This window comes from Salarias fasciatus, chromosome 1, assembly GCF_902148845.1.
Source record: "Salarias fasciatus chromosome 1, fSalaFa1.1, whole genome shotgun sequence".
Taxonomy (NCBI): Eukaryota; Metazoa; Chordata; class Actinopteri; order Blenniiformes; family Blenniidae; genus Salarias; species Salarias fasciatus.
In genome coordinates, this window is record NC_043745.1 from 5,161,774 (window position 1) to 5,174,667 (window position 12,894).

The following is a 12,894-nucleotide window of genomic DNA, read 5'->3' on the forward strand; positions in this document are numbered from 1 at the left end:
ACTTTTGAAAAATTTGGAAATACTGCATTTCCAATGAGAGTTCCCTCTTTTTTTTTTTTTTTAAGATAATTTACTCTGTTTCTGATAAAATAGGACTGTAAAGGGTTCGCTTGATGTTGTGGTCATTTTTGTCCTCTTTGCAGTGCTTCTGGGAGACATTATTCTCCAGTTTCTTTAACAGATTTTTGCTCTTATCACAGTTTCCAGCTAATAAGCACCGTGTGCAGCGAACCAGAGCCGTACTTAGAGGCAGGCTTTTTTGACATTTGTGCTCACAGGTTTAGTCTGCGTCATGAACGGTTCATGGCTTTATAAAGAAACTTATCAGTACTTTCATGTTTTATACCTGCTTCAGGTGGGAACTATTCGCATACACTGCATAAATCCATCTTTTATATGCAGTATTTTACACTATACTTGGTTTGAAGGAATCACCACCAAAACAGGGTGAATCCTGAAATGTGTATACAGGACTTAGACTCCTCCTGTATACAGTGGACAGACTCTGTGTTTCATCATTCTGCTTTCCAAAGTCTTTATCTGCACGCTGACACTCAAGCTTGTGGTTTGCAAAACTTCCATTGTAAAGAGGAGCAGTTATTTACACCATGCAACACCGGAGGCATACGAACCTACACAACCTGAAACCGCCGAGATGCCTTTTATTAGCCACAGAGCAACAGGAAATTAATTTTCCATCCATAACATTACAGCTGCTGACAGGAAAATAATGATTATGTCTTTATCAAGACACCCGTTAGTGTTTGCAAGTAAACTTTTGCAAGTGTGAGGATTTGACAGAGGAGCAAACAGTGCTGGGTCAGAATTCAGATTGGCTCCATAGCTGCAGCTCTGGAGAGGTGTTTCTGTTCCACAGTGACCTGTTTTTGGCCGTGGCTCATCTCACAGCACACCTCAGACTGAAGCCAAAGCTTCCACTGGGTCCGGACAGGAAAGGGAAACACTATTCAGGTGTTTATGATGTTTAATGCACATTTCTCTCATGTTTCAGAAAGCCTTGTTCAGGGAAATGGAAACTTTACGAGGACAGGGTTTTATTGTCCTTTCTACCAGCGATTTGATAAATGCCTTTCCAGGCTCCTCCATGGTTCTTGTGTGTGCAGATTGCACAGTGAAAACAGAAGCTCGGTGGCAGCCTACGATTTTTGAAGTTGACTTGATTGCACAAGCATGAAGCATCAAGAGGGTGTACAATCCGTTTACAGAAATTAAAGTCATGAAAGATGAAGAGAACCCTCGCCATTGTGGCATTTGAGTGTTTGGACAGGAGAAAAGGTGGCGGTATGATCTGTCCTGAGTGGACGGACGTTGCCGGAACTTGATATTTTCCGACAGCAGATGCCATCCGACGATTAGTTTATTTACCATATTTGTTGGAGTCTAAACATTGGAGTTGCTGCTTCTGAAACTATACAGCGTAGCTTTAAATGTAAAGCTAATTAAGAGTTTCTAAAAGGATGTTTGAGCCCAAAAACTTTGGATCAAGCAAATCCAGAGGATGTCTGGTAAATTATTTCAAGCATTTGACTTGACTGGTCTCTGTGTGCATTTTTGTGGTATCAACTTTTCCACAGCTGCATGTGATGATTTTAGGAGCGGGGTAATTGATGAAGATAATGAAGACATCCCCCCTGAGTGCTGGAATTTCTTGTTTATGCCTGCCTCAGCTCAGCATCCCGGATGACTGAGCTTGCAGCTGGATCATCGTCTGTTTATTGATGTAACCAGGGCACCTGGTAGTTTTCTGCTCTACGCTCACTGATTGTGAAGCAAATCGGCAGGGAAGGTGTGTGTGGCTGTTTCTGTTCGATTTCTGCTGGAAGGAGGTGTGTTTCATGGAACGTGGTGTGATTGGCCGTCTAACATCGGTATGTCTGTGATGCTTCATTGGAGCAACAGCCCTTCTATGAAAAGAACAACACTTTTTTAATCCCTGAGGAAAATTCTTGTAAACCAGTGGAGGTGACTACCATGCAAGGTGAAACAGGTCGGGGTTCAGCGTCTTGCTCAAGGAAAGACAACCACAGCCACGACTACGACCACGACCACGACCGCCCCTCCTCTCTATTGAAGTGAGTGTGTCTCCATCCCCAGCTAGTGCACTCAGTTTATCTTGTTTTTAGGATGTGTGTTTAATGTGGGAGATGGGTTTTCAGTTTGGGAAATCAGAAACATGATGGTGAGAACAGTGTAGACTTTTGATGAGGAGGCAGATCTTGAGGATTTACATCATGAGTGTGCATTGAGTGAAATACAAAGAAGTAAAGAAATGGTTCAAAAGGTGCCATGTGACAGTATCATGCCATTTGGTATTTCACTCCAGCAGAACTTCACAAAGATTCAAGTGACAAATGAATTTCATTTAGGGCCCATCTAAACGACAGCAGTTCAAGTGAAAATGTTTTCAAAACGCTGGATTTTCCCTAATTTCTATGGAGTCACAGTTTTTCCAAAAATTTGCATTTCGAGTTACTCAGAGTGCTGTTATTGCGTAAACAGGACCCCCCGCCCCGCCCCGGCCCTATTTCTCCGTTTACCGCTTATTGATCATTTTTAATATATATTGGCTGTAACACTGTGCAGGTGAACAGGCACACTGGTTTTCAACACGCAGGCACTTGGGGCGCCAGAAGCACCTCCAGGGGTCTTTTGGGGACTTCGAGAATCACATTACTCCGTGGACCAAAGGGGAGGAGCGGGCATGTTAGAGGCTAAGCAATGTTTTAGTTTTTCTGTTGGTACAGGCGAGTGGAAAACATGTGCAAGTCACAATGCGAAAGGTTGACGTCTGTGTGTCTGTGAGAGGAAAGAAAACCCAGTAAGATAAATTCCAAGTCCATACATGTGGAATAGATATACTGAATATACACATCATTCTGTGAAGCTCAGCAATTGCGTTAGAGGTTTTGAGTCACAGGTATTAAAATGCATTTAAAGAACACATGCATGCCAAATCTTGTCCTCTGTATGCGACAAGATTTAATTGTATATGGTTATTTATACTAGCTATACAAATGACAACAAAGTTTTTAAAAATTATAATAATAAAGAAAAAGAAAAAGGTTCACCATCTCACATCAAGTGTGAAAACACTTCCATTAATGCCTCGTACAACATTAAGAATTGGATCATAATATTAGCAATATTAGCCGTACTCACCTTCCCTCCTGCATTCATCATTTCATTCATTCATCCATCCATTCATCCTTTCAAGATACACATAAGCACGCGTGCACACACACGCGTGCACACAACACACAATACTGCAGCAGCCGTAACACCCCTCGTGGACGCGCCCCACAATTATGTTACGTCCACGGCTCAAAAGGAGGGAGGAAGTAACATAAAAACCCAGATGTTAAAGGTGAAAGAGGCGTCTAATACATTACAAGGGATATGTTAGAAAACTAAGGAACACCATGATTCAAAAACAACAACATGAAGAACCGAAACTACTCCAAACAGTGATCCTAAACTAATAACCAAAATACACAAAACCACAGGCTTCTTCCTATGAAGCAAATAAACGAAACAAACGCACAGATCAACAGATCACGTCAGTCGAGCCAGACGAGCGGGGAGTGACAGGCCTCCACACAGATGCAGCCACTCTCAGACTGATCCTCCCCCAGGTTTTTGAAGAGGAGGCTCCATGGCCGCTTCCGATTGGATGCCGTCTTGTCCTCCCAGACTGTCAGGTGCTCCAACCAATAATTCAATTGTCACCTTCATGGACAACCCTGAGGGTGAAACAGAGGGAGAAACCAGCCACACAAGCACACACGCATGCACACCACACATACAATACGGCAGCAGCCGTAACATTTCATTCATCATCCCTTCATCCCTGCCTACCACATTCTTTCTTCCTGTCTTTCTTCTGTGTTAGCATCAAGTCAGCCCTGTGTTCCCATTGGGTTAGCTCTGTGTTAGCAATGGGTTAACACTCTGTTAGCATCGGGTTAACACTGTGTTAGCAATGGGTTAACGCTGTGTGAGCATCGGGTTGGCACTGTGACTGACAGTCTGTATCAGGTGTAAACTGTCTTTCGTTCCACGATGGAAAGGAATTATTTCCAAAAACCCATCTGAAACTGTCTAATAGTTGTCTTGGCATATATATTTTCTTCAGCAACATTTTAATGAGGAGCGTGATGTTTGGATCTGTCTTTGGCGCTGTGGACACAGGAGGATGGAAGTCATGAGCGCTGCAGCCTGGAAGACTGCTTTGGTCAGCTGAACAGACCACTCAGTCACACTGACGCCAGTGCTGCTGTGGAAGCTGGTCCAGTTAACTGCAACTGTTTCTCCAATGATGTTGGAGTAAGTGTTCAGTTATTGCAGTAATAAGTAGTGCGGCAGGAGGCGCCCAGAGTTTTTCTACTTCTTGCAACTTTTTGTTAGTTTTACACATTTAGTGACTTTGACACTTTTGACAACTCCAGTGTTGTGCTGTGTGAGTTTCTGCAGGAGGACACGAGTTAGGGAAGTGAGGAGCCACATTAGCCAAATGGAAAGCCTCGCGCCTCTCTTCCCCGCTAATTTATCTCCAGACACAGTTGATGCCTCACACCTGCAGACCCCGGGTCTGGCCATAATTGGACAGTTTGAAGCAGAGTCTGCCAATCACCGCTTTAAAAGGTGGGCAAAGCTATGGTGGTGTTGCATGTGAAGTCCATGTTTCTCAGCTAATTAGAATGATAACGATGTAATTTATTCCCCTCTATCTTGGGTAACAAAGCAAAATGGAGCGTTGAGGTCAATCAGAAAGTCTTTGCACACAAACACACACATGCAAAGCTGACGAGAGGTCTGTTCTGTCAGTGTTACGAGTGTAACGCTGTTAGAAGAGTGGGAGAACTCGCCGATGACTTCTGAAACTTCTGTGACTCCTCTCTTTTCGCAGTATATGTTCAAAACACAGACTATGTCAAACCTTTAGAATCTCAAAAATTTGAAAACATTTATTTCCTCACTCTTTCCTTCACTGATGGGATGTAGCACAGTTTTTTTTTAAAGCAATCTCAGTCTACCTGTACTCAAGGAATGAAGCCCCTCAATTTTGCCAAAACAATAAAACAAACAAGTAACAAGATGTTTCAGAATTGAAGTGACAGACGGTTCTGTATTTCTACTTTAGATCTAGACCCTGTCTTCCAGTGGTTTTATGTTTGAATTCATTAATTTCCAATCAAGACCACTGTTCAAGACCCTTTCTCATAAAAAAACCCAAAACAAAACAGAAAAACAAGTCTTTTGTGGGGCTAAGACACATCAGTTTATGTCATAAACTGTCTTCATATGAAGTTACAGATCTATACAGTGAGTCCAACTTTGGGGTGCAAAAAAGAAACTACAACATTTGTTTACTTAGAGAGAAAGCCAAGAAGTCTTGTAATTTGATGGTGAACCAGAACATTGTGTACTGAGGTGATCTACCTCTGCTTCTGCTTTTAGTCAAAGAAAATTTGTAACACAAGCAATAACAGGAAATGTGGCTTACACTTAAACTCCTGGCAACAGCAAATATGAAACTGCTCTGGCAAACAATTCAATTCAGTTCAATTTTATTTCAATAACACCAAATATAACTGTCATTTCAAGACACTCTTACTTTTATAAAAACCAGAAATTTCACATCCATCAAACAGAGGAGATGGAGGAAAGGAAAAACCCCCATTTAACAGGAAGAAACCTGCAGAACCAGACTCAGAGGAGACTTTCTGCTGTATTATATTTAGGATTAGGGGATTGAAGCAGAGAAAGGGATCAGGCAGACAGGCGTATTGTTGGGAGGGATTTGTTGAGGGGATCGGAACACAGTAACTGCTTCCACCCAAACACAAAATAACTGAAATCACACACATCTTTCAGTGAAACTGCAGCATGGCTTGTTTGAAAGTGTTCATATTTTTACAAAACATTATCTCTGATGGAGGACTGGCTCGGAGGTTTCAGTCCAACCAAACCTTAGACGTATCAGGGATGGCGTTCAAGTTGCTTCAGTAGCTGGAGTTTGACCAGCTGTGATTAAATTAATCTTACCGACCACAGAGAGAGCTGGACAGAGAAGACAGATGAAGATGAGACAGACTTTCGTTAACAATTCCGAGCTGAGAAGGATTAACTGAAGTCACGGGCCAACTTGCATGTAAAGAAAGAAAAAAAAAGGACAAAACCGATGCAGAAAGGTAAGTGAACTGATGATGATGAAATCTGGAAAATCTTTGTGACGGCAACAACAGAGTGAAGTGAGTCTGTGTTCATTTGGGAGCCGTCCTGCAGGAGGAGAGCTCCACTGTCCTGTTGGAGATGAATCCTCTCAGGGGGCACAAGATGGATCTCTCTCTCCGTTTACCTTTATCAATCTGCCTCTCCCACCCTTTGCGCCCGTCCTTCTCTCCATCCATCTCTCTCTCCTCTGCCTTCCCATTTATTCTGTTTTCCCTCCATCTATCTCTCTCTTTCTGCTTTACCACCATTTATCTCTCCTTTCTTTCCTCAATCTATCTCTCTTCCTCCCTCCATATCTCTGACTGTATTAAAATGCCTGATTTCAATCCATTCCTGGATCTCGGTGCTCGCAGCCTCAGTCAAAACTAGAAAGCATCTCATCTGCTTTGTGGAGATCAATCCGTCTGCCTGCTCCTCCTGCTGTTTGCTTCAGCAAAGAGATTAACAGATTATCCCTCCCTCCCACTGAGGAGCGTCTGTTTGTCATGTTCAGTTAAGACAGAGGCTGAAGGGAAAGCAGAGTCAGGGCGCTGGAAGTGAAGAGTCATTAGACGTTGTGTGAAACCCTCAAATGTGAACTTGTGTTAGATCTTGTTTCCTGCTTTGATTCTATAGCAGGATTATTTTGATTCCTTCCAATTAAGTCTGCTGAGAGTGTTTTCCAAAAGTTCCACCTTGGGGGTTGTTTTGAAAAAGTCGCGTTTTTAGTAATATAATGTCATGTAAACTGACAGCCATGATGCAACCAAAGTTTTGTTTTCACTAGAAGACAATCATTGCTTAGTATTTGTTGGCCTTCACTGCAGTAAATGTGTCAGACTTCACAGACAGGTGGAAGATGAGTCAATGATGCATCCGTTTTCATGTTTATTATTTATTTATTTATTTATTTATTTTGAATAATAGCATTCCAAACATGCCTGCAGAATAATTTCCTTCCAACACACCTGCTTGGGAAATGCCAATTACTTACAGACAGAAATACACTGCGGACCAGTTTCGACTGATGATGGTCAGAGTGAAGGGCTGCTTCAGCTTTCAGGAGGCGTCAGTAAAAACCAGCATATATAATATAGGATGGTGGCTCCCTCTCGGCATGCTCGTCACTGAGGAAACCAAACAGAGCGATTGAGCTGAGGTGTGTGAACGAGTCTGTCTAGCAGAAGGAAGCCTCCAGCACTGACTCAACCGTTATGGGTTGTCAGTCTGGGAATATGGTGCTTTAAAAGCTTGAAGTTCATGCTGTGTGTTTCCAAATAAAAAATAAATTTGTGATCAGAGCAATAAAGCAGGGAGAGTGAAATACAAAGAAACACAACTGCCCACTCACACATTCACAATCTGACTGGCCAGCCAGACTCACCAGCAACCAAACAACCGCGTGTTAATATTGTATAAAGAAGGCAGGATACCTGGAGAATAGCACTCGCAGGTATAGGAAGAATCTGTAGAGTCCCTGAAAACACAACGGTTCAAACCCACTTTACTTCATGGTGGCTGTGCCGTTACGACGTCTACGTCAAGTGTGAGCCTTTGTTCCGCTCACCGTGACAACATTACTGGAGACTTTTACTCTGGTTGCATTTTCAACCAATTCCCCAAAGTCCTGGTGAACATTTGACTGGAGCTACTTTATTTCCAATCCCACTGCCACGAAAACACAAAAACGAACAGGAGCTAGCAGTTTTTAGTGTGGCGAAACAATCTACGTCTAGTGGTCATCAAGTGGAATGATGGGCACGATGCAGACGGGAACACAGAGGCCCCGTTTACACAACAACCTTTTCAAGTGAAAACACAGAACTTTGATGGTCATTTTGTCTGTTCAGACTGCAGTGCTCGGAGACACTGGAAGTGCAACTTTTTGAAAAACTCCCGAGGTGTGAAACTTTTGAACATCTGTGTTCTAACATTGTTAATATTTGCAGCGTGTTGTCTTCTGCACACACACACACACGGTGTTTGCAGCATGAATGCTTGAGGAAAAGCAACATATTAACCTACGACTGAAACAGTATTTGTTTCTGTACTGAAGCTCCGTGGGACTGAAAATAATGGGAAGACACAATTTGGCACTGGGCTGATTTTCCTCATACTCGCCACATAGAAATGATTAAATGGTGTCACATTGGATCATTCTATTGCTCAGATGAGAGAATTCCTGTGTTCTCTTGAAAGGTTCTAAAATGGCACATATTCAAACCACCAAATTACCATTAAAATTGTATTTAGCATTCTCTATTGAAGGAATAATGAATAATGAGAAATAAAGCATTGGAAACCTGGAAACTTAAATAAAATATGCACTTCAAAGATAAAAATTAAAATAATATATGAAAAATTAACAGTCTTTCAACAATGAGTTCCTGTTTGGCTGCTGGGTGCCAGCAGTGCAAATAAATACACTACAAAATATTTACAAAGGATACCACATCATGCAGTCCGGCAGTTTGGGATTGGAGGATCACTGGATGTCAAGTTTTGTGAGGAGTCAGGGGGATTTGACAGCTTTCCTGTATTCAAGTCTATTTGTTGATGATTTAAAGAGTCTTTATCTGCTTCCAGAGGACAGTGAGGAGAGCTGAGGCTGTCAGTGGTGGTTGGGGTCCTTCAGTTTACAGCCTGCCTTCTTTGTAGTCGGTCAGTGTAAATTTCTTTGAGGGAAGGTAGAGCTTCCTCTATGTGCTTCTGCTGTACGGCACTTCCTTCGTTTCCTCATATTAGAGCTACAATGGTGACTTGGGTCACAGCACTACCGGCTGCGTTCACATCCTAAATGATTAAACTTGTTAAATTGTGAAATATGTTTTTCACATGTGGCTCGGTGGGCCGCTGGTGAAGAGCTGTGCACGTATTTCAGTGAAGGCGTCATCATGTGTTTTCCTCAATGTTCCTGAATGTAACGCCAGAGCTCCCTTTCATTTCCCGCATCCAATCCACATGACCGTTCAGTCATTAAAGCCACATGGGGCAAAAGATGCAATCAAATCACTAATCAGAGACTTTTGTTCTGTCACGAAATGGGTAAAAACGAGTGTGGTCTAATCAGAGGAGCTGCTCTGAACATCACGGCCACGTTCAGACGTTTCTGCATTATGCATGGATGCAAGCTCCTAAAAGTTATTTACTCTTTCTCATTCAGATTGCTCTTCTAACATTTGCATTAAAAATGCAGTTTTGTTTGAGGGCCTTCACATATGAATTTCTTTTTGTCTTAATCTTAGGCCCTGTTACATGACAATGTTTCATATGAAAACCCAAAAAATGCAACCAAAGTCTTGCAATTTCACTTGAGATCAGTTTTGTTTGAAGTCCAGTCTATCCATGGACTTTCTTTTTTCTTCTTCCGTGGTTTATTACTGAGCCTCTGCCCTTTCTATTACATTTCGGCTCTGCTCGGGTCTTTGACAAATGAGCTTTTTTAATTTGATCCACACTCAGTGGAGTCCAGCAGCTGTGGTTTGCCTGATGCAGCGTGTAAATGTTTCACATGCGTAAATGAACTACAGAACCCCCCTCAATGCCAAACTGTTCCACTTCTACACATCGAACACTAAAGTTTCAGAGTTGTACCCTGGAGTCTCTGGCGGATGATCTGTCATCTTTTGCTGCAGTTATTTCCAGAGTCCTGGTTTACTTGGATTTGGCTGAAAGCCTAATCCTGATTGCAGAATGAGCGGCTAATTTAGTGTATGACATTGTAGCAGCAGTCCTCTTGATTACCATTAGCAGTGTTTGTTTGCCCATTTGGTGAGAAAGCGCTTGTTTTTTATCTTGTTAATTCTGTTTGCGGCTATAAACAGCATGTTAAAACAACTTAATAGATAACGTCACCAACCTGAGAGCTGCTGAAACCAAAGTGTTAAAACATCTTTTACTACAAGTTTAATTGGAAGGTGTGATACGGGGAAATCATCGACATTAATTGTGCTTTTCTAAAAGTTCTTAGTAGTCTGTTGATTCAGATTTAGAATTGGCTTTAAAGTCATTCCGGATGATTTCTCTTCTGTACCGAATCATTCCAAAGGAGTTTTGGGGCTGTTTGGAGTCTTTCTTCATGCAGCCAGAGTATTATTTTAGTAAGATACCTTTTAAAATGGGTTAAATTTCAAGCTCATACAAATCTATTGTGACTTTTGTTTACTTGTGAACAACAACATGATGAGAAACAGGACTATTGTGATGAGGGTTTTGTGTGCATTCGGCGCTGTTTGAGCTGCTTGGTTTTTATGTACACACACTCTTGAAAGAGTCAGATCCAGTCGCTGTGAAGGCCCCGTTTACCTGACGCTGTAAAAGGACAAACAAAACGCAACCGTAGCCTTCATGTCCAGGGATTCACTATATTTGACTTTCCTGTCCAGAATTTTGGAGTCTGCAGGGATTCAAACTAGCATCCATTACCTGCAGATATTACAGATCCATCGTTTGCTGCTCTAAAAGAGAAGGCAGATATCATAAATCGTTATCACTGCACACATTTTGTGGTTGTTTTTCTGTCCACAGCTGCCCCTCTCCAGCGCATGGGTGAAATTTATATTGTGGAAAAAGAAAAGAGAGAAACAATAATCTTCAAAGACGTGGAGAAAAGCAACAAGTGGGCGAGAGAATGTTTGTGGTGTGGCCAAGAGGCCGGCACAGTCTTGACTGTTTGGCACTCACGGTGAGGAGTCGCACAGGCTGCTGTGTGTTGAGTGCTTTCTGCTGGCAGTGCTCAGGTCCTCTTGTCCCCGAGAGGCAGAAATCTCTGCACGCAAATCAATACAAAGTTATAAGTTATCACCTTTATCCTATGATAAAACAATACTATTCTGGTGCGAATGGAACCAGAGAACCAGAGATCACTAAACTGTTTGATGAGCATGGGACCGATGGCCTGGAGCCGAGCGATGAAGGCTTCCTCCATCTCCCCGTTAGAGTGTCTGAGACCATGCAGAGACACCTGTTAGTGTGGAACAGGGCTCGAGATCAAACTCCTAATTTGATATATTCGACTTCGGCTTGTCCACGTCTTCTTTTGCTGCTCTGGTCCAAATATTGAAACAACTCTTGGATTACCATGTTTTCACGCATGTTCATGTGTTCTAGTGCTTATTAGGCCTTCATGGTCTGAGGTGAACATGTCATATTAGTGAGGAATAAAAAGAAAGTCAGTAGATTGAGTTGCTCTCTGGTTATTATTCCTTGATCTTTGTGCTTTTGATTTCTTCCTTTTGGCCACCAGGTGTGAAATAATGTCGCCTGAACAAAGTGAAATCCTCTCAGTTTTTAACACAAGATATTTCATTTTGAAAATAACCAGATTCAGAATTCATTATGAGGAAATTTTGTGTTCTTTGGAATTTTTTGCAATATGTTTGGCTTTAGAGGGCCCGATTGGAGTGTCTTGCGGGCCATTTTTGGCAAGTGGGCCTTATGTTTGACACCTATGAACATAACAAAAGCTGCACTCATGACATGAAGGCATCAGTACATTCAGTTTAATACAGAAAAGTCTGTGATCTCTTGTTTTTTTTCTCCCTTCTCGACACACTATAAATAATGCACGTCTACAAAGGCAGGAACACTGCAGAGGTTTTTCTTGAATCACACTGTTAAACAAAACCCTCTCGTCTGCCATGCGGTTTGAAATTAACTGTGAAGAAATGAAAATCAGATGAAGTGTTTTTCTGTCAACAGTAAACACTCCACGGTGACATCTCAGAATGTCGTCTCTCTTCATTAATGTCTCAAATGTCTCAATTTATAGTACTTCCAAGTATCACATCTTTCCATTCTTCACTCTAAATCGGGTTAGTCGGCAATCAAAACTGAATATCAAGAGACAAAAGAGTCAGAAACGCTCGCTTCACATTAAGACTCGGTCTAAGGGTGTGTGTGTGTGTGTGTAGAAGTAGTAGTAGTAGAGAGAGAGACACACACACACACACACACACACAGAGCTCTCCAGATCGATAGACACAGAATATCTTTTCATCAGAACCCGTTAGAAGACTCACACACATCTGCTAGCTTGGCACCGTGCACACACAGACTTTGCAGAGTGTTTTAAGTGTGTGATGTAGCACAGAAATGGAAGGAACAGAGGAGGCTTTCATCTCTGCAGTACACCCTGAGCCTGGTAGGCATGTCGGCATTTGTTGAAAACTGTTTTTAAATTGTCTTTGGTCAGTTTCTTGGTGAAAACACATTGGCTTTGTGAGGCGTGTTAGCAAAATGAGCACCTGTGTCGCTCGGTTAGCATAAAGCTAGCAGGTGACTGGAGAGAGATGAGATGATTTTTGACTACTAACACAGCCAACACTTTTTTAAAGTCAGTCTTGTGTTTTAAACAGAACAAATCATACTTTATTGGTCGGCTTGGAATCTCCTTTTTCCACACTGACCGATTCTGTTTCCAGTCTGTGGTTAACAGCCACTTGATGCTGCAGGCGCAGGTGGGGGTCAGGTCTCTTGGTCAGGGAAGACTCAGAGCAGTGACCTGCATGCTGTGGGATTCAAACCTGCAAACTTCCAATCTCAAGTCTCCTTCCCGAACCTTTTGGCAGCTGCCATGCAAGGTGCTCAATCCATCCACTGGGAGCAGTTTAGGGTTCAGTGTCTTGCTCAAGAACACTTAGACAAGTGAGGAATCCGACC